At 44.0% G+C, this 21,302-nt stretch overlaps 1 protein-coding gene across 1 annotated transcript in view; it reads left to right on the top strand.

Moving 5' to 3' along the window:
- Nucleotides 1-21,302, top strand: part of DTWD2 (DTW motif tRNA-uridine aminocarboxypropyltransferase 2) — a 110,470-nt gene that overhangs the window by 916 nt on the left and 88,252 nt on the right. The window lies entirely within an intron of this gene.

Here is a 21,302-nt window from a genome sequence, read left to right as displayed (position 1 = left end):
CTGAAGTGTCGCGTGTCTCTGTGTGAGACAGGCCGTGTCACCGTGGCAGCCTGTACACGCGTCTCGTAGAGATCTACACGATGTATGTAGACAGCGGAGCGGTGGATCAGAGTTTCGGGGCGCCCGTCAGCCGTTTCACGTCAGAGAGGCGCCTTCCTTTCGGCGGGGCGGGGAAACCGCTTCTGCAGCACTTGCTGGTGAAGGTGGTGGGCAGCGGGCAGGAGGCGAGGGCTTGGGGGCACTTAGGCTGGCAACGAGATGCTGTAAAGCTGTGGGGGTTTTGGTGGGGTTTGGTTTTTAAGAAGCCTCTGGTTGTGCTCACCATTTGGCTGTACTGGGCTAGACCCTAAGCCTCTCTTCCCAAGTACAGCCTGCCTCTGTGTCGCCTGGACAAGGTGGGAAATGTAGCCTGGAGTCTGGGAGGGTGAGGTGGAAAAGGACAGGTGAGGTGTCCCCTGATGCCATGCAGTAAAAGTAAAGTACATGAGACCTCAGTATGGCCGCGCACTCTTTGGTGCTCTGTCAAAAGAAAACAACTACCATCTGACAACTTTACAGCTAACTTTGAAATCCAAGCCCTGGGTCAATATAACAGGGGGTCAATGTAACTTGACGTTAACTTGGGTATTTTTTTAGAGTGGGCTGTGACTTTTGATCTTACAGAAATATCTGGTAACCTGATTATATGTCTGTGTATATATGACCTTTTAATGGAGTTGGCAGTATGTCAGTTGTTCCTGAACTGAGAAGTTTGTGCAGAGCTGCCAAAGAAAAAATTTTCTTCTACCTGTATTGATTTCATCTGCTTCTGTTGATTGGTAAAACAAGTAGAAAGGCACATAATTTTACTAACACTGCTGTTGTAGTCTGTCTAAAGTATCAGGGTTCAGGAGCTTATTTTTAGTGAGGTTTTTGTAAATAAGTCATCATAAAAAATAAGTATTGTGGAAGGCATAACATTTGTAAAATAAAGGTCGTTCCTCATGCTAGGCTGCTTAGTTTCCTAGTAACCTTTTGGTAGCGGACTTAAGTCTTTTGGAGAGCCAAAGCTGATTTTTGAGAACTACAGCACCTTCACCCACGTGTGTGTTGAATCTTTCAGAGATCTTAATTAGTTTTGAAAGGCTGGATTTCCTTTTGCAAAAGCCATGCCAGTTCTTATGTACTTCGTGCATTTTTGTAAGTGCCCACTAGCCACACTTTTTAAATTATACTTTCTGCTTAGATTAATAGTTTTATTTGTTGCAGATTTTTATTTTTTCTAAAGCTGTTTCATGTTTGCCATTGCTAGATCTGAGGTGCCAAGGAACTGGTGCTGAGAGTTATCCCACTGTCATTTCTTATTCAGCTATTTAACCTTGAGTTCTTTTAAAATGTCTGTAGGATACTGCTGATTTCTGCTTATTTTGTCAGTGTGTTTCATAATCTCTGTTCTAGTTCCTTTAATTTTGAACAGATTCCCTGAGTTCCCCACAAAAATGGTTTCCAGAATAGGCATCTCCCTGTTTTCTTCCATAAAAAAACCTGATATACTTACTCAGCTCCTCATCACCATGTAGTATTAGAACACCAGCTTCCTAAAAAGCTGTAAATGCATGACACTTGCTGTGAAGAGCAGTACTGTAAAGATACAATGAGAACAGACACTTCAATATGGAGCCAGAGAAACCAAGGATAAAATGACCACAGAGCTGCTTACTTTTTAAGAGACAAATTCAGTGACAGTTTTTTAAAACTACAGTTTTGGTGGAGATTGCAGTGCAGGACTGAATTGTGCACTCAGTTTATTTTTGCAGTGTATCCTCTCCATCGTCTTCCTCAGGAATATAACTAAATTGTGCTTGTCATTGAGCACAGCATTCTGTGACATGACCTGGAGTAAAAGTCAGTCAGTGACTTACGGTACATCATGGGAAGGAATATTATGAAACTTGATTATTACTCTGAACATTATGGTGGTGATGGGGAATAGGTATTTTCAGCTGAATCCCTTGATTTTTCTAAACTACAGAGTAGATTTTTATTGTAAAGCACCTTAATGTAATTTAAGTGTGTTTGGAATCAATGTTTGTAGTGGTGATAGTCTGAATAGAATACAAAAGCATAGAAGAATGGATTCTCTTTAGTATCATCTAGTGATTCCCGATGGGGACCGACTTGAGGTTTTGGCTTATTTTTATATGACAAGACAGCTGATTGACAGCTTTCTAGCAAGTACTGAATCTGTCAAGATGTGAAACACAAATGTGGGAGTAAGGTAGGTAAGTTTTCATTTTGGATAATGTGAATGACTTGAGTGCCCTGAAGGAACAGAAGTATTAACATCTTTGAGACTTTCTGTTGCCCATGGTGGTTGTGAACAAAATGCTAGTGTTTGCAATAGCTTATGTTGGAGAACTTGAATGAAATAATGTAATGAAATTCTACATTTTAAAGGTGTATGTGTAAGTGCTAGTTTAAAAAAAAGATTGTGGAAAATGATCCTATGCATAGTTGATGTTTGAGATGACAAATGGCTGATGCAAATGAAGTACATGCAGTTCACTTTATGCTGTTTTATACTTGAGGCTACAATTTAGTACGTGTTCTGTTTGTCTGCTAAAACCAAAAGATCAGTGGTGATAAACACTGAATCAGTGATGGTTATTTGATAAATTCTTAAGGCTTTCTCAGCTGACTTAAATATTCAACTTCCTTTCAGAAGTTAAAGCCCGACACCCAAACATTTAAACTGGAGAATAAGCTCAACATAGTTTCCAAGTTGCTGTTAGCCTGGAAAACAAAATCAGTACGCCCCACAACTGAAACCATATAGGACAACAATTTGATTTTGTGGTGTGACACTCTGAGAGCAATATAACATTTTGAAATTGTGTCCTTGTGTGGGACAGTGTTTACTCTTTTCTAGATACTTGGTGTGCTGTTAGGGAAGAAGCCTTTTGGTCCTACAAAAGCACTAAGTGCGCAATAACTACCACAGATCTTGATGGTGCATATGCAGAATTTTACTGTAGCAGGAGTAAAAGAGGAATGTTTTCCTCTTTTCCGAGGAATGCTTTCAGGAAAAACTAAGATTTTTGACTGTATCATTTATGATCCATGGGCACTGCTAGATCTTGTGGGCCATCACAAATCCCCACTGGAAATGACTCTCTGTGTTTGCAGGACTCATTTATGTTGTAAGGTTAGGATAATAAGCACTGATGTTTTCTCATGTTCTGCTATGATATATGCTGTTATACAGTATTTGTATTTCAAGAGGGGGGAAAAAAAAGGAAGGAGTAACTGTAATCCTTTAATACAAATGCTCCCTTTGCCTAAATCTAAATATACTTAATCTGGGTACTGTGTGCATGCTCTTGATAGCACTGATAGGTTGATAATGGCATGTGATGGCATAGTGCTGCTTCATATTTTGAGGAAAAATATAATGTATTGTGTCTCATATTTGTTAATCCAGTGAAGTCATATAAAGTCTGAGTCTGAATAAGCAACGGGGTCTTACTTCAGGACAGTAAATATATGCAGTTGCTTTACAGCACATTGGTATAATAGTTAAGTGTACATGAATTTTAATTAACTATCAGAAAAAGTGAAATAAGCATGCATTAATTTCTTTAGCAATGCCTGCTGAAAAAAAATGGCCTCATAGCCTTTGATTTCTTTGATGTTCTTAAAGTGAACTCTAGGCATTTATTTCCACTGCTCTAAGTTTATTGGAATTTTTCACTCCCTGAAAGTATTGATTCTTTATCCCTGCTTAAATAAACTTATTATGTAACTGAAACCTTTTATTTCACCATGGTTCATGACTTGTTAGAGGTGACTTACTACTCTGTTTATATTCTTTAAAAAGTTTCATGCATTTCCTATTAAAATTGCATTGAAAAAAGGAAAAAAATACACATGGTCAGGTGACAGACATGACTTGAGTGAATTTTATTATTCCAGATTCTTAAGTGGTGTATCAAAGACAAATATTTTAAAACACTATTAGAACTTCTAATGACTCCTAAATCAGAGCAACATTTTTTCTGAATTTACTTATTTTCAGTATAGGTGAATGCATAAAGTGGGTTTACAAGTGTCTCTGATAACCTACATGTCAAAATTACATAGATAAATAAAGTGGTTCAGCAGAATTTAGAAGGAACTGAATTTGTGCATCATCAGGAGGCAGAAAGAAAAGGGCTGAGCAGATGAAACAAAAATGAGATCCATTCACATTGATGTTAAATTTGACAGCAACTAAAAGCCAGGTTGTACCAGTAATTATTTTCCTTCATCAGGAGAGGTGAATTCACTGTGTGACTGGAAGGACTCTTGTAAGATTTCAGGCGGGAGTTATGTATCTCATGATTTAGTATTAGTCTGTGTATGTACTGAGCTACTGTGAAGGACAATAAGTTTCATCTAATCTGTGGGAATCTCTGTTACTTGTGGTTGGTGCAGCAGTGATAACAAGATTCTAGTGATCTAGCTCCTTCTCCAAATGGTGGTGAAAAGGTGCAGTATTAACATCTCATACTTTGGGGTCGGTTTTTGCCACTGTAGGCATTTTTTCTTTTGCTGTGTGAAGTGAAATACTCGCTTCCTATCAGAACATAACTGTCAATGATGTCTCTCACAGTCTGTCAGGGTTAGAGTTCTCAGCTGCAGCTGGAGTATGATTATTGTGTCATGTCACTGTTGCTTATATCACAGAATCACAGAATGGGTGAGTTTGGCAGGGATCTCTCGAGATCATCTTCTCCAGACGTCTGCTCAAGCAGGGTCAGTTAGAGGAGGTTGCCTGGGACCATGTCCAGTTGGGTTTTGAATATCTCCAAGGATGGAGACTCCACAACCAGTCTGAGAACCTCTTCCAGTGTTTGACCAGTAGAAAAGTGTTTTCCTGTGTTCAGATGGAGTTTCATGTGTTTTAATTATGGCCATCATCTCTTGACCTGATAGTGGGTGCTGCTGGGAAGAGTCTGGCTTCTTTGTCTTCATTCCATCAGGCATTTATACGCATGGATAAGATCTTCCTGACCGTTCTCTTTTCCAGGCTGAAGAGTTCCAGCTCTGAGCCTCTCCTACAAAAAAAGCTCCAGTCCCTTGGTCATCTTTGGCCATGTGCTGGACATGGTCCGGTAAGTTTGTCTGTATTGGGCTGGGAAGCCCAAAGCTGGAACCAACACTCCAGATGCAGCCTCACCAGTGCTGACTAGAGATGACTCCTGGCCTCTCACTTCCTTAATCTCCAGGCAATGTTCTTAATACAGGCCATGATGCTGTTGGCTGCCTTTGTGGCAAGGGCAAGGACATTTCGCTGGCTGATGATTAGCTTGTTGTCTGCCAGGTCCTTCTCTTCAGAGCTGTTTTCCAGCCATTTGGTCCCAAAGTGTGTGCCGGTACCTGGGGTTATTCCTCCCCATATGCAGGACTTTGCATTTCCTTTTGTTGAAACTTCATGAGGTTCCTGTCAGCCCATTTGTCCAGCCTGTCAAGGTCCATCTTGTTGAAGTACAATATTCCCTGATGAGGTTTTTCTAGGTATTCCACATAGCGAAAGGTTGAAAGTTTAATAGCTGGTTTATTTATTTGAACATATCTAGTGTTAGACAAATTTTGATTTAGCAGAGTGATACAGCAGTGTACTGAAATCATGATAGAATCACAATATAGCAATTGCAATCTACAGTGGATGTTGGATCACAAAACAAATGTGATTACCAGTCTCTGAGTGCTAACCATTGCTACACCATGTGTCCTGAGTTGCTGGGAAGGAACGTGTGGGTCGAACCCTGCCTAAGCCCATTACTCTCTTCAAAGTTCCTTTGGTGCTTGTTCATTTATCAGTCACACCTCTGAATGGCAGTACAGCCATGTACCCACCAGTCCTCCCAGTATATCATCTCTGAACTTGCTAAGGGTGCACTCTGTCCCAGCAGCCAGGTCACTAATGAAGAGGTTAAACAGTATTAGCCCCAGTATCAACCCCTGAAGTACTCCACTAGCGACTTGCCTTCAAATGGACTTTGTCCCACTGGTGACAGCCCTCTGCACCTGGCTGTTCAGCCAGTTCTCACTCCTCATTGTTGGCTTATCTAAGTGGTACTTTATCAGGAGGCTGTTATGGGAGGCTGAGACACTGTCAGAAGCCTTACCAGAGTTAGAGGTAAGCAACATCCATGCTTTCCCCTCATCCACCAAGCTATTTACCTCACTGCAGAAGGCCATAAGGTTGGTCAAGCATGATTTCCTCTTTGTAGATCCATCTGACTACTCCCAATCCCCTTGTCCTTCATGTGTTTAAAAACAGTTTCCATGAGGATTTTCTCTACTACCTTCACACGGATTGATGTGAGGTTGACTGACCTGTAGTTTCCTGGATCTTTCTGCCCTTCTTGCAGACTGGAGTGACGTTTACTTTCTTTCAGTCTTCAGAAACCTCTGTCACTACCCAGAGATAATTCAGATTGACCTCACAATGGCATCAGCCAGCTCCCATGCATGAGTGCAAACCTGTGGACTTTTGAGCATCCAGTTTGTTAAAAGTGCTCCCTAACCTTGTCCTCCTCCACCAAGGGTGTCTTCCTTGCTCCATACTTCACCCTCTGACTTCAAGGGCCTGGGATTCTCAAAGGCTGGTTTTACTGGTAAAGACAGGTGCAAAGAAGGCATTGAACACTTGAGCCTTCCCTATCCTGTGTCACCGGTTCCCCTGCCCCATTCAGCAGCAGGCTCATGTTTTCTCTAGCTGCCTTTTTTGCTGGTTTGGTACTTGGAGAAACTTTCCTTATTGCCTCCCTGACCAGATTAAACTCCAGGTCAGCTTTAGCCATCCCTACATGCTTAGACAGCAGCTCTGTATTCCTCCTGGGTCACCTGTCCCTGCTTCCATCTCTTGTACATTTCTTTGATTTTTTTTAAGTCTTGAGTTTTGTCAGGAGCTCCTGGCTCATCCATGCAGGCTTCCTGCCATCTCTGCTGATTTCCTGCTTGTTGGGATGGACCTTTACTGAGTTTGGAGGAGGTGATCCTTGAATATCAGCCAACTACATCCTGTGGGATTCTTCCAAGCAGATCCCTGAAGAGGTTGAAGTCTGCTCTCTAGAAATGCAAGGCAATGGTCCTACTTTTTGCTCTGCTCTTTCTTCTTAGGATCCTGAACTCCACCATCTCCTGGTCATGTCAAGGCTGCCTCTACCTTGTCCATAGGTGTCATATTCAGCAGAGCAACTTTCTGTGTGGGTTTCTCAATCATATGTGGCAGGAATTTGTCATCAGTACTCAAATCTCCTGTAATCCTTGAGCCCTGCTGTGTTGTCCTTCCAGCAGGTATCAGGATGGCTAAAGCTGCCCAGGAGGACCAAGGCCTGTGAATATAAGACTGCTTACAGTTGTTTGAAGAAAGCCTCATCTACTTCTCCCTGATTGGGAGGTCTAGAGCTGCGGGAGATCTGAGCACGCACACGACCAACGTGATCAAGCAATGCCCATTTATTACAACAAGCCCTTTTATAATGTTCTCCCGCACACGTGAGTAACATGCAGTACAAGTCTTCAAGATTGGACAGTTCACTTAGCCCGCGCTTTAAACCTTCTTATGATTGGATAAAAAGTGCCACATCAGCCGTGCCAGGCTTCCTGCCTTGTGGAACTTCCTCTTCCGTCCCAACTCCTTCCGGGGGTTGTTTGTCTACTCGAGTTTCTCCTCCCTCATTCAGGGTCACATCCTTATCGCATTCTTGCTCAGGCTGAGGCTCTTATCAGTCTTGTTCTCATGCAGGATTGCTCACTTGTCCATTCTCTTGCAGAAAGTCCTCTTGAATCCCAACACAGAGCAGATATTCACTACAAAGCACCTGTATTGGTCTGCCTGCTGATCTGAACCCATACAGTCTAAACTGACTGACTTGTCCCAAGGCTGAGCTCCAGCCTTTTCAGCTGGTGTCTCACATAAAGGGCAACTTGCCCTTCTTAGGCTGTCCTTCCTAAAAAGCCCATATTCCTCCATCACAGCATGCCAGTCGTGTAAAATTTCCCACCACGTCTCCATGATCCCAAGGAAGTTGTAGCCCTGTAACTGCACACAAACTTCTCTCTCTTCCTGCCAGCATTTCCAGAAGGTCAGGGGAGGTGATCCTTCCTCTCTGCTCAGCACTGGTCATGTTTGTTCTCATCCTGAGTTTAGAAGCATTTCAGAAAGTCACCCAAGTGAATCAATTCCTCAGTACAGGCTTAAGACCCTTTCCCCATTAGGCTGTTCTACAGGCACCTCCTTCTCATGCCTGTCCTCACATCAGCTGTTTTTTTAGTTTCTATATTCCTTCTGTTTCTATCACTCTGAGGCTTCCCTACCCAACTTCCTTACTTGTTTGCTGAGGAATCACTACCTTCCCTATAACTTCTAGTTTAAATCTCTCCCTAAGAATAGTTTGGCCATTCTATTGACAGAGGTTATTTCACCCATTTAGTAAATGCATCCTATTTTTTTTAAGTAGCTGTTGACTCTCAAAGAGGATCCCATGGTTGTAGAAATCAAAACCCTGCCGCTGACACCAGCTGCACAGCTAGCTGTTAACCGTCAGGGTCCATTGGTTCTTCTGAGACCCTTAGCCTCACCAGCGGGACTGACAAGAACACCACCTGTTCCCTCAACCACCACACCCAGAGCTCTGTAGTCATGCTTGATGCTTCTCAGGTGTGCAGGTTTTAAGCCTGCCGGGAACGGAGAGCACATTGCCGTTGCCCCTCCCCCACCCTCAGCCGGTCGGGCTGGAAGTTAGGCACAGACCCGGGCTAAAGTAACAAGGAATTTAATACAACAGAGTGATAGAACAATATGAACAACAACAGTAGCAATGATAATAACAATAAACAGCAATAACAGTGAACAAGACAAACGATATACAGAGAAATACCGCTAGCTGGTTTATGGGCAAAGGGTTCCCGCCACCGAGCCCGCCAAAGAGCAAGGTGAAAAGGTTCTGCCCCCTGGACCTGACGTCGGCATGGTATGAATAACCCGGCTGGAGATCCCTTCCCCCTCTCTCTCTGCTAGGGAAAACTTGACTCTATTCTAGCTGAACCAGGACATAATCCACCCCTTTATTCTATACCATCTGCGTCATGTCCAGCTGCCATTTAGCAGTTAACAATAACAAAGTAATAATTTACACAGGCACAGCATAATTTACGGCATGTTCTCACCCAGAATCAAGTCCCCCTGTGGTACACACCGGACCTCTCCATTGTCCTGCATCACCCACCTGGTGCACCCAGGTCCCTGGGCAAAAGCAATCCTGTGGATGGGTTTGCCTTTACCTTTGCCTGGTGCAGGACTAAACCAGACCATTTTTCCCAATATATTCCTCATGCGCACCACAGGGACTTTATCCCTATCTACAGCACGTGGAGGTTTTGACTGAGCCGGGCCAGCTCGACTGGCAGATCCTCTTGTGTTGACTAGCCAGGTGGCCTTTGCTAGATGCATGTCCCAGTCTTTGAAGGTCCCACCTCCCAGTGCTTTCAATGTGGTTTTTAAGAGTCCATTGTAGCGCTCGATCTTCCCAGAGGCTGGTGCGTGGTAGGGGATATGGTAGACCCACTCGATGCCGTGTTCTTCTGCCCAGGCATTTATGAGGTTGTTTCGGAAGTGGGTCCCGTTCTCTGACTCAATTCTCTCTGGGGTGCCGTGTCGCCACAGGACTTGGGTTTCAAGGCCAAGGATGGTGTTTCGGGCAGTGGCGTGGGGCGCTGGATAAGCTTCCAGCCGTCCAGTGGTTACTTCCACCATTGTGAGCACGTGGCGCTTCCTGTGGCGGGTCTGTGGCAGTGTGATGTAGTCGATCTGCCAGGCCTCTCCATATCTATATTTCAGCCATCGCTCTCCATTTCGCTGGGGCTTCACCCGCTTGGCATGTTTGATTGCAGCACACGTCTCACATCCGTGAATGATCTCTGCAATGGTGTCAATGGTGAGGTCCACCCCTCGATCTCGAGCCCACCTGGATGTTGCATCTCTACCTTGGTGGCCCGAGGTCTCATGGGCCCACCAGGCTATGAACAGTTCACCTTTGCGCTGCCAGTCCAAGTCCACCTGAGCCACTCTAATCTTAGCAGCTTGGTCTGCCTGCTGGTTGTGTCGATGTTCATCAGTGGCCCGACTCTTGGGTACATGGGCATCCACATGGTGCACCTTCACAACGAGGTTTTCCACACGGGCTGCAATGTCCTGCCATACTTCAGCAGCCCAGACGGTTTTACCCTTACGTTGCCAGTTGTTCTGCTTCCATTGCTGCAGCCATTTCCACAGGGTATTCGCCACTGCCCACGAGTTGGTGTAGAGGTAGGGCCTCGGCCACTTTTCCCGCTCAGCAATATCCAAAGCCAGCTGAATGGCTTTCACCTCTGCAAACTGGCTCGATTCACCCTGTCCCTCAGCAGCTTCAGTGACCGGTCGTGTGGGACTCCACACAGCAGCCTTCCACCGTTGATGTTTTCCCACAATGCGATAAGACCCATCAATGAACAGGGCATATCGCTTCTCCTCATCCGGCAGCTCATTATATGGTGGGGCCTCCTTAGCACGTGTCACCTCCTGTTCTGGTGACATCCCGGAATCTTTGCTCTCTGGCCAGTTCATAATCACCTCTAGTATCCCTGGGTGACTGGGGTTCCCTATTCGAGCCCGTTGTGTTATAAACGCAACCCATTTACTCCACGTGGCCTCAGTTGCATGATGCGTGGAGGAGGCCTTTCCTTTGAACATCCACCCCAGCACCGGCAGTCGGGGTGCCAGGAGGAGCTGTGTTTCAGTGCCAACCACTTCTGAGGCAGCCCGAACTCCTTTGTACGCTGCCAGTATCTCCTCCTCAGTTGGTGTGTAATTAGCTTCAGAACCTTTGTATCCCCGGCTCCAAAAGCCCAGAGGTCGGCCTCGGGTTTCCCCAGGTGCTCTCTGCCAGAGGCTCCAGGTAGGGCCGTTCTCCCCGGCTGCGGTGTAGAGCATGTTCTTAACCTCCTGCCCTTCCCGGACTGGCCCGAGGGCTACTGCTTGGGCAATCTCCCGCTTAATATGTTCGAAGGATTGTCATTGCTCAGGGCCCCATTCAAAATCGTTGTTCTTACGGGTTACGTGTTAGAGAGGGCTCACAATCAGGCTGTAGTTCGGGATGTGCATCCTCCAGAACCCCACAGCGCCCAGGAAAGAATGAGTCTCCTTTTTAGAGGTTGGTGGGGCCATGGCTGTTATCTTGTTTATCACGTCCACTGGGATGTGGCGACGCCCATCTTGCCATTTTATCCCTAGGAATTGAATTTCTCTTGCAGGCCCCTTAACTTTCTTTTGCTTAATGGCAAAGCCGGCCTTCAGGAGGATTTCAATGATTTTCTTCCCTTTCTCAAAGACTTCCTCGGCTGTGTCCCCCCATACAATGATGTCATCAATGTACTGCAGGTGTTCTGGAGCCCCACCTTTCTCCAGTGCAGTATGGACCAGTCCATGGCAAATGGTGGAGCTGTGGTTCCACCCCTGGGGCAATCGATTCCAGGTGTACTGGATGCCTCTCCAAGTGAACGCAATCTGTGGCCTGCACTCTGGCGCTATCGGAATGGAGAAGAATGCGTTAGCAATGTCAGTCGTGGCGTACCACTTGGCTGCCTTTGACTCCAGTTCATACTGGAGCTCCAGCATGTCCGGCACTGCAGCACTCATTGCTGGCGTAACTTCATTCAGGCCACGGTAGCCCACAGTTAGCCTCCATTCACCATTGGGCTTTCTCACTGGCAATGTTGGGCTGTTGAAGGGTGAGTGAGTTTTGCTGATCACCTTCTGGCTTTCTAGTTGGCGGATCAGCTGATGGGTGGGGACCAGGGAATCTCGGTTGGTGCGGTACTGCCGCCGGTGCACCGTCCTGGCAGCAATCGGCACTCGCTGCTCCTCAACCTTAAGCCGCCCCACCACTGAGGGATCCTCTGAGAGGCCACGTAAGGTGGACAACGGTTCAACCTCCTCCAGGGCAGCTACACCAAAAGCCCACCGGTACCCTTTTGGGTCTCTGAAGTACCCTCTCCTGAGACAGTCTATGCCCAGGATGCACGGGGCATGTGGGCCAGTCACAATGGGGTGCTTATGCCAGTCCTTCCCAGTCAGGCTCACTTCAGCTTCCAGTAGGGTCAGCTGTTGGGATCCCCCTGTCACTCCGGAGATGCAGATGGATTCAACCCCACTGCAGCTCGATGGCATCAGGGTGCACTGTGCGCCAGTGTCCACCAAAGCCTTATACTCTTGTGGGTCTGACGTGCCAGGCCATCGGATCCACACTGTCCAGTAAATCCGATTATCCCTTTCCTCCACCTGGCTGGAGGCAGGGCCCCTCTAATCCTGCTCATCATCACTCACTTGTTGCAAGAATGATTTACTGGTCCCCTCAAGAGGGTCAGACATAACGTTCACCATTCTATTCTGCCTGGGGGATTTCTGACTGGACACTGGAGCTGCGCTCCTCTTGGAGGACTCCCCTTTTGTGATGGTCTTCCCTTTCAGCTGCTCTACTCGTGCAGCTAGGGCAGCAGTGGGCTGTCCATCCCACCTCCTCATGTTTTCTCCATGGTCACAGAGGAAAAACCACAGGGTGCCTCGTGGTGTGTACCTTCTGCTGCCTTTTTCTTGGGTGGGGAAACGTTTACTTCTAATGGCTGAGACATCAGACCATGCAGGTGGAATGTAGGACATGTCCTCTTTCACTTTCTGGACCCTCTGAGACAGTTCCTCCACAGCTGAGGCCCAGGAATGTTGAGATGAAGGGAGGTTTCCCTCATATTGCCGGAGCTTGCCAACCACTCCATCCACTGTCAGAGTGTGGGTGTCTGTCCACCAGGACACTATTGCCAGTGCTTTCGAGTGTGCTTCTGGTGTTCTCTTCAGGAACTTTTGCCACATCAGGTGTGTGCAAGGGGCCTGATCTGGGTCCATGGGTGACTGCTCATCATTCAGATCACCACAGATCATCTCAAACACAGCCAGTTCCCTGAGGTTCTGGATGCCTTTCTCAATGCTGGTCCATTTGCCTAGCTGACATAGGATGTCATCCTTGTAGGGGTGCCTCTCCCTCACACTGAGCAGGAGTCGCTTCCAAAGGCTGAGGGTTTGAGTCAGTTTCCCTATTTCCCTATCAATGCCAGCAACCTTGGCCAAAGATCCCAGCTGCTTGGCCTCTCTCCCCTCCATTTCAAAAGCACTGGCTCCATTGTCCCAGCATTGGAGAAGCCAGGTGCAAATCTGCTCGCCTCCCAGGCGGCCGAAATCTCTCCGCATATCTCGCAGGTCAGTTGGGGACAGAGATCGGACGATCACCTCTGCCCCTTCATCCTGTTCCCCTGATGGGCCTGGCTCTTCCCCATCACTCACTCTGCGAAATGACTTTGTTTTCTGTATCGGGGCGACTGATACCGGCGCTGGCTGGCTCTCTGGCTCAGTCGCTGTGCTGGTGGAGGCGACTGAGACTGGCTCTGCCTGTCCCCCCGGTTCAGATATTGTTTGTGTGGCCTTTTCTTCCCCTTGAGGGCAGCAGGTGGTATTAAAGAGGACACAGTATGCATGGGCAAGTCCCCAACACATTGTGGCGATTTGTGTCTTCTGGGTTTTGCCAGCTTCGTAACACACCTTTTCTAAGCACTCCATCAGCTTCTCAGGGCTCTGCATTTGCTCAGGAATGAAGTTCCAAAGCATTGGGGGTGCCCACCGACTCAGGCCTTTGCCCATCTTTTCCCACACCCCTTGCCACTCACTATTATCTGACCTCGGGGCAGGTTTCCGGGCACTGCTATTGTTAGAGAAGTGCCGCATGGCCAAAACCGAAATCAAGCAGACATTCAGAAGGCATTGTGCCACAATCACACTGGCCTGCAGGCTCCAAGGAGGGCTGAACCGCCCCAAAGCCAAGAGGATCTCTTCCCCTGGCTCACCCATAGAGGGGGTGAGACCCCTAACAAAAGCCCAAACGGCAAACAGGTACCGGCCTGCCCCCCCCCCCCCCCCCCCCCCCCAGCAATACAAAGGCAGCATAAGCGTTCAATAGCCCGTATAACAACATAAGACCCTTTATACATTTTCCACCGATAACAAACGCCACCACAGGGATCATACACTGGATATAAGGAGTAATCCAGCCCCACCACGCAAGCAAGTGGGCCAGCATTGCAAACATTTTCTTATCAAATAAACACAAATACAAACAGAAAGATTACACCCAACAGATTGCTCTATCACACTCTGGTCAGGGTCTGCCCCACGTTGGGCACCAATTTATAAATGTGCAGGTTTTAAGCCTGCCGGGAATGGAGAGCACATTGCCGTTGCCCCTCCCCCACCCGCAGCCAGTCGGGCTGGAAGTTAGGCACAGACCCGGACTAAAGTAACAAGGAATTTAATACAACAGAGTGATAGAACAATCTGAACAACAACAGTAGCAGTGATAATAACAATAAACAGCAATAACAGTGAACAAGACAAACGATATACAGAGAAATACCGCTAGCTGGTTTACGGGCAAAGGGTTCCCACCACCGAGCCCGCCAAAGAGCAAGGTGAAAAGGTTCCGCCCCCTGGACCTGACGTCAGCATGGTATGAATAACCCGGCTGGAGATCCCTTCCCCCTCTGTCTCTGCTAGAGAAAACTTGACTCTATCCTAGCTGAACCAGGACATCAGGTCACCCCAACAGTGTCACTGGTGCCTACATGGAAGCGCAGCAGAGGGTGGTCGTCAGAGGGCCAGATGAGTCTTGGTTGCCTTTCCACAATACCCCAAATGTGAGCCCCCAGCAAGCAGCAAACTTTCCTAGAAGACAGACCATGGAGGGCCTTCATCCCCTTCAGCAAGGAATGTTTTACTGCTATCACTTCGTGCTTTCATCTAGTGGTCCTGAGTGGGTTATGCTAAGCCATCAGAGATGCTCCATTGGACAGTACTCCCAGCTGATGAGAATGGGAGTGATGAAGCTGTGAAGATGGTGAACTTACTGTGTATTTGCGAGTCACTGGGTGAGGCATGAGCCTTCTTCCTGGTATGAGAGGTCACCACCTTCCAGCCTTCACTGTAATAGGAGTTCTGTCTTAGAAGCTTAATGGGCACAGGTTCTTTATGCCCCTTTGCTGCAGCTGAAGGCTGAGGGTCTCAGAAGAGATCCAGCTGATCTCTTTCTTACATTCTTTGATGTTGTGCAGGGTGATCTCCCCCATCTCTCTTTCACTTTGTAGAACAGATAGTGGGCAACATGTCCCAGTGACAGGCTGCAGAGAATGCCTGCAGCCTGAGACTTGCAGAGGTGTGTCCTCCTTCTGAAGCTCCATCTGGATCTTAGGATCTAATAGCAAAGGGATGGTTACTCCAGTGGAGACTGAGAACTGTGCCCTGTGACCACCATTGCTGAGAGCAATGTAGATTAATTACCGTAGAATATCTCAAGTTGGAAGGGACCTGTAAGGGACATGAAATCCAACTCCCTGCTCTTCACAGGACTACCTAAGACTAGACTGGTATGACTAAGAGCATCGTCCAGACGCTCCTTGAACTCTTGACAGACTTGGTGCTGTGACTTCTCTGGGAGCCTGTTCCAGTGACTGACCACCCTCTCTCAGTGAGGAACAACCTTTTCCTAATGCCCAATCTGAACTTCCCCTGATGCAGCTTCGTACCATTTCCTCGTGTCCTATCACTGGTCATCAGAGAGAGATCAGCACCTCCCCTTCTGCTGCTCCCCTTAAAGAATTTACAGTGATGAGGTCACCCTCAGCCTTCTCCAAGCTGAACAAACCAATTAGCTCTTATGCTGAGTGAGTTTTCTGCTGCATGGGCTTTCACCTGCTTTTTAGCTGCTGTAGGTGGGCTTATCAGACTGGAGATAGAAGGTGGAACTGTGGAAGCTTGACTTGGGAAAGTTTAAACTACTGTAAAAGAGCACTGAGATACTTTTGATTTAGTAGTATTGAATTATCCCCATTCAAAATGAATTAAAATTAATGACATGTATCTTTCTTGTGAGATACATAAGATAATAATTTAATCACTAATGATGAAGTCATATTAATGCTGTCATTCCTGGCTATTTGACCAAAAGCTGGCAGAAAGAACTCAACAGAGGACTTGGTTGTGGCAGAGTTATAGTGTAGTACTGATACAATATGATAGTACTGTTCTTAGTGTCAGTCAAGTGCTACATACTGTGTCAGGTGCTACATACTGTAGTTTGCCTGACAGTGTCTCAAGTGTGTTTGCATCATCAGCATTTGCTGAGGAAGATACTCTAGTAGGTAGTATTTAGTATTCTGTAGATATGTCTAACAAAGCATATGTGAAGAGTGATTATGTTGAAGAAATTAAATCTTAGGTCTGCCTTTTGAATTTTTGTGGAAGGACTTTGTCAGTGACACAGCTCCACTTTGAGGCTGGGGAAGAGGGGAGTGCCTAGCAAGGAAACACTGAGGAGTGGAGCTGCGTTTTTTAAGAGTTGTCTTCAACTGTTACTGTTAATAGCAAAGTGGGTAGGTATATTCTGTGTGTTGTAGTATAGCTGAAGAAATCAGAAGTTATTCGTATCTTCATGGATTTTTTCCCTATGGAACTGAATTTTATTTCTTGTAACTTTCTTCATTTATTACTTTTCAAAAAACATGGTGCATTTGCAATTCTTTGGTAGTCTTGTGTTGGCCTAATAACTGCATGCATAGGTTTTTCAAAGTGTCCAAATGTGGGGACAGAATTCCTTGAACTGGTGAATTGATAAGACTTTTGTAAGGTAGTTTCAACACAGATAAGCCTGATAAAATAATAACAGGTCTTGTCACCTGTAAGTTGTATTTCTTCAAAAAATAGCTAGAAGTATTGGCAAAGATTTCTCATCTCTTTATTATGAATGTAAAATAAGTGTTTATTCTTGACATTGAGTGATTTTTATATAAATCAATTCAAATATGTAAATAATTTAATACAGAAAGGTAGAAATGTAAATGTATTTCGGTTTCCTTAAGTGTAGGTATATAGGCAGATGAGAAGGTAAGAGAGACCTTGGTGTAAATCAGGTGTCTGACCCTGCTTTGGGGCTTAGTCAACCCCATAGCAAACATGAGTGACATGAAGAGGATCTCTGTTGTCATGACTGTATTATTTTTGATAACTTGATTTAGGTGTTGATAGCCAGCTTGAAGCATAGAGAGATCTGAAGCAGTGCCCTTAGAAGGCTGGAAGGTGAGTTAAGTTCTTAAGCAAGGACCTGCCTGCCCTTAGAATTGAGGTTTGTTGTACTTTACTGACCAGCAGAGAATCCAGCTGCAAGACCACAAAACAAAATATGGTTGTGAGTTTTACATTTAAACACACGTGCATGAAGGGGAAAACATTCCTTTAAGGTTTTACAGACTAATGCAGAATTTTGGCAAAGGTTATTCTACAAACTGTGAAAGTTTGTTTCAGCAGCAGAGATATCTATGCGATGTCAGCTCTTCTGGAGAGGCTGAGAAATTTTAATAGGGCTGGGAGTGTGGAAAGCAAGAGTACACAAGCTGAAGGTCTTTACCATTCAAGAATTACCTTTTTTCTTCATAGACATACATCTTCTGAGTTCTTATTTTCAGTACAAAATTCTCAAGGAGTTTTAAAGAATGTTAGGAGGTACTCTTGAAATTATACACTTAATAGTAAAATAGATGTAGAATTTACCAACTAAAGGGAAGGTGTAACTTGTTTGAAATTGATGAACTGAGATATATATAATCTGTACCACATTTTAGGAAAAAAAAGCTAAAGGTAAATGGAAAAATTATGAAGTGTTAGCTTTGAAGTTCAGTGCCTCTTACATTCTTAACAGTCTTATTAATGTTGTGTTAAATGATTGTAGTTTACACACTTAATTCTGTGGCTTCTATTGATTAGAATTATAAATATCAAGCTAAATACTGGTCGGTGGGTTTCAGTTTATTTTTGTTCTGCATTTAGCAGTTACTGTATCTGGAGTAGTTTCTCATGCCATTGTTTCTTTAGCAGAAGTTACTGTATTAGCAGTAATGAGTGGTGCCTGCACTGTTAATGAAAAATTTTAGTAACTTGAATGTTACTTCTTTCTGCTGGGCTAAATTTCAAAGGCATTTATTCATTTCCTATTATATTGTCATCAGATTAATGAGTAGCGACCTTTTTAGGCCACTTATTTTGTGCTCAACCAACTTCATTAGCATCCATTTTGACCTGCTGGCATTAAAAAAAAAAAAAAAAAGTATGTCAGACTGGCCACATCCTTTTGACTATGGACAACTATAGGCTAATAGGAGCACAGCCAGGGATGAGAACTGCAGCAGAGAATAATCTTGTTTATTAAAACAACTCTGGTACCTTTGATCTGCTTCTTTTCTGTAGTTACACCAAGTGCAACTTTGCCTTGGGGATGGTTGTGTATTGTAAGAGAAGCCAAAGATGCTTCAGCATTAATCAAACCTTCCCAATTTAATCATAAGGAATACTAAAAATACCAATAGCTCCTTTACAGGAATTGCTATTGATTTTTATAAATATAACACAAAGCAAAAACCTAAAAAAAATATGTATTTTACTTTTCATGCTCTGATGGTTTCAAAAGTAAGTGAGAGCTGAAGACTGTTATTCATACACCCAAAAAAGTGTTGGTTTAAGTGCAGCCAATTCTGTGATTTTTTTTTCTTGTAATTTCTGAGGCTTGCATCTGAGATTGGCATAGGTGAATTTCATCTGGAATGTGGTGCTGCGAAACAGAACAGTAGTTAGTTTTGAGGAAAGCCAGCTCTGACATATCCCAGAGTTGTTTATGATATAAAAATACTGTAGAGCTTTTCTGAACATGCTGTGACTGATGTAGTTTTAGTTCACTCAGATTCTTCAGTTATCCCATTTTTTAAAAAATTTTGTCAGCCTGATTGAGTTTCATTTTTACAAAAGCAAGCTTTCCCGTCACTTCAGATGCACCACTTAAACCTCCCTCCCTTCTTGAATCTATGTCTAGAATTTCTTAGTGGTGTGGTTTTTGTTTTTGTTTTGCTTTTTTTTTTTTTTCCTGACTTCCCTGAGAATGAATTATCAGAGTGATCTGACTTTCACCACTAGTTTTTTGGCTGCCTTTCATTCATGATTTTTTTTTGTATGTTCCATTTCAGTAGTGGAAGGTGGTTGTTGGAGTCTTGTCTCCTCCTTTTATTGACTGTATTTCATTCCACCATCTGATCTCCCATCCAGTACCTGTGTGTCACTTTCTCATTTTTTAAGTCACTGTCTTCTGGGCACTGGATTCAGTTTTCTCTTAGCTCTTTTATGGCTTTACAAGGATTGTACTTTTGCTCCACAAGCTCTGCCAAAACTTTTTTGTCAAAGTCTCTAACACTTTCTGCTTGGAACAAATAATCCAATCTCAAACTCCTGGATATGTCAGTGTCGTAGCTGCCTGTGGTGTTCCCGGAAGCATAGCTCTCCTTTGGTGTCTAAGACATAGTGCTCAGCTGTATTTTTTTCTTCCATCTTCCTAAATGCCATTTCTGAGTTACACCAGTGACGCCTGTAATTTCTGGTAATGGGTTATTTTAAAATTATTTTTCCTAGTTCCTAAAGCTATTAAACATCTATGTCAATATTGAAGACCTGCAAACTGTCTGTAACAAGTGTTTTTTATTTAAACTCAAATTTGTCTTCTCATGAATGTTCAGCTTAGTCACCTAAAGGAGAATGTACTTTACTTTTGTCTTGCTGGGCAGCACTGTGTAAAGAAAACACAAAATGAGTCCTGGAGGCCTCATCCTATGGCTCTTCTGGCACAACAGTAGTAGATGGTAGATGATTAATGTTGTAAAGTTAACTCGAATTTTTCTTACCTAATGAGTAGTCAGATACTCACTGTGGCTGATCTTTCTTTCTTTCTACATGTTTTTCTTAATTGTTTCTACACTGACAATGAATAATACAATTTTCTGATAATACTATGAATATATTTTTTTGGGGTTTTGTTTTCTGTTTTAAGTAGTGAATCAACTGTTAACCAAAAGGCTAGAGATTTTAGATAAAATTGAGTGTGTAAGCTCTAGGTTTTGGAAGAAGTACCTTAAAGGGCACACTTTTTGTATGAATTGACAATATCTGCTTACACAACCTTACAGTGTTTGTTACAAAATACTTTCATTTTCTTATGGTGTCAGGTAATAGGCACTCTTCCCTATACTTCTGTTTAGTACCAGCATTTCAACACTTCTATTTATTTCAAAAGTCCAGTTTAATGACATTGATAATAGGTGAATTGTGCACTAGAGAATAAATGGAGCAAATTGGAATGAATGTGAAATATTCAGGAATTGTGTATTTTGATGCTCGTATCAAATAGTGGAAAGAAAATGCTCCTTACCTTAAATGAAGCGCCTACATTTTGTGGGTTTATTAAGTAAGCCAAGCAGCCTGGAGAAATCCACTGCTGGAAGAGTTAATCAGTGATAAGGTCAGACTGTTAGGGGATAGTGACTAACCATGACTAGTTGTGTTAGTACTGGTTTGTATTCTTAACTGCTAGAAAATGGTAAATCAAGAGAGTGGTATTTTAAAAAGAAGGATGATCAAAAAGGGTTATTTGGGGGTTCTTATGATTTGTTACTTGTATGGGACAACATTAGTGGTCCACTTCAGTTTTATAATGTATGGAACTTGTTTTTTCTGGTAGTTCTGAATTCAGTATTGCACTTGTGCAATTTGGAAATAATCTGTTGAATTTTTTTCCTCTGTGTGTACAGGATTTGATTTAGAAACTTGATAATTTCTCTCTTTTTCATTAAATAGAATTTTGAGCCTGTAAAATCATTAGGGTTTAAATGTGTTTTGCTATTTTTTAATAGAAGAGCTTGTTAATTGTACCCTCTAATAGGGAATTTTTTCATTAAATGTCACAGAGATGAGCGATTAAATCCAGATGTGCTGCTTCTCTTGGAGACCTATATTTAATTCCCATGAACATCTCTTTTAATAATGTTTGGAAAAGCAGGCAGCTAATGCTTTAAGTTGTTTTTAAGTGCCTTTTAGAATATGTCATCTCCAGGTACATTTTAAAAAAAAACCATCTAGCATAACAGACTTTCTTGCATGTATAACCCCTTCATGCCTTATGAAACTGAAGCAGGGATTTTGACAGATGTGTTAAACTCAGGTAGTTTCAAAGGGATGTAGACACCTAAATATTGTAGAGCTTCAGTCTCTAGAACTACTTTGGACATCTTAAACATTTCTAACAGTGTATATACAGTGTATATAATCTGTC

Source organism: Athene noctua, chromosome Z, assembly GCF_965140245.1.
Source record: "Athene noctua chromosome Z, bAthNoc1.hap1.1, whole genome shotgun sequence".
In the NCBI taxonomy this organism is placed as follows: domain Eukaryota; kingdom Metazoa; phylum Chordata; class Aves; order Strigiformes; family Strigidae; genus Athene; species Athene noctua.
This window is presented reverse-complemented; position numbering and strand designations above follow the sequence as displayed.